Raw genomic sequence first — 1,595 nt, 5'->3', positions numbered from 1 at the left:
TGGAGGCTGTCCTGTGCCCCCTGCTCGGGGTGAGCCTGCTTGGGCAGGGGGGTGGCACTGGGTGAGCTCCCGAGGCCCCTTCCAGCCCCTGCCAGTCTGGGATTTTGTGATCTCTTCCCTACTCCTGTCCAAAGAACCTCATTCCTATTCCCAGTCTGGTTTAGAAACAGATGCTCCCTAGTCATGGCTTGAAAACAGAATGGTGCAAAACTCCCCCAGGGTTGGCTTTCTGGTGCTCATGGTTAGCATATGCTACTTGTCCTTCCTTGAATGGGTTCCACCTACACCTCTTCAGCACCCCCCTCACGTCTGTCTTCTAACACCTTCTTTGAAGCCAGAAGTCACTTCTGTGTGTAGGTACCTGTGAACAGGGCTGTAGACTCTCTTAACCATCCCCTCAATGAGAAAAAGGCACTGCACAAAAATATGCTAAAAACCCTTAAAAAAAAAAATAATTAGCCTGTTACTCTGAGGTGTGCTAATTTGGTCTCTCGAAATGGCTGGGCAAACAGTCTGGTGAAATATCTAAGCCAGCCACTTAACCACTGGCCTTTCCACCCTCCACCGCTGTACTTCTCTGCACACCCCAGGCCTCCCCATAGGACTACTTGCCAGGGCATGAGGAGTTAATGACTTTTCTCCACTGTGTATTTCTTCTGCATATTTGGGCTGAACTTGGAAGTTTTGGTTTCTCTACTGAATTCCAGTCTGCAGCCAAAAATTACAAGTTATCCAATGGTCTGTGGTTGCACACTGGTGGTGTGAGATCAGCAAACCCCATTTGTGCTCGGGTGGAAAGGAGCCCCGAGATGGTAAGAATGCAGAAAATAGAGGCGGCCGCACCAAAATAACAACGGAGTCGACTTTCACCCCATAATTACAGCTGCATCTGACAGTAACCCCTTCAAGGAGCCCAGCAAGGCTGTCTGGCTCTGTGGTCAAGTGGCCCAGCCACAAGCTCTGCCCAGTCTGCAAGAGGGCTGGGTTCAACTTCCCTTTTTGGTCCTGCATCCCTGGGAAAAGTTCTGCCCTTTTTGAACGGGAAAATGGGATGGAGCCTTGACATCCACAGGCTTCAGTAAGCTCCCATGACAAGTTCTGATCATGCAAAAATAAGAATTATTATTCTTATTGCTGCAAAATGTGGCCGTGCTGCCAAAGTGCGACAGGTCTGCGGTTATTGGGGTTTCTCTCCTGGGCTGGACCCAAGGCTCCTTTTGGTGTCCACCCTCCCTGTGTCCCCTCTCCAGCACTCTCATCCCTGCCCCTTGCTGCCAAAGCAGCAACTAACACAGCGGCTGGGTGATTGAGTTGGTCCTTGCAATGGTCCACAGCCTGGGACAAAAATCCCATCAATGTCAGCTGGAGCTGGATGGAGCCTTCAAGGAAGAGAGATCATCCAACACCGCCAGAGCAAGAGGAACGAGCGTAGCTGACGTTTTGGGGGCAAGGACAGATCATCATTTGTGGAGATGCATGGGTTCAGGACAAAACCATTTCTCAAAAATGATTTATTAAAAAACCCCACCAAACCCCTTCAGCTCTATGGTTAACACTTAGTGCTGGCTGTCACCAAGACTGTCAGCAGGGATAAA

The sequence above is a fragment of the Egretta garzetta genome, unplaced genomic scaffold, assembly GCF_000687185.1.
Source record: "Egretta garzetta isolate BGI_Z169 unplaced genomic scaffold, ASM68718v1 scaffold1030, whole genome shotgun sequence".
NCBI lineage: Eukaryota > Metazoa > Chordata > Aves > Pelecaniformes > Ardeidae > Egretta > Egretta garzetta.
Note: the sequence above shows the minus strand (reverse complement) of the source record.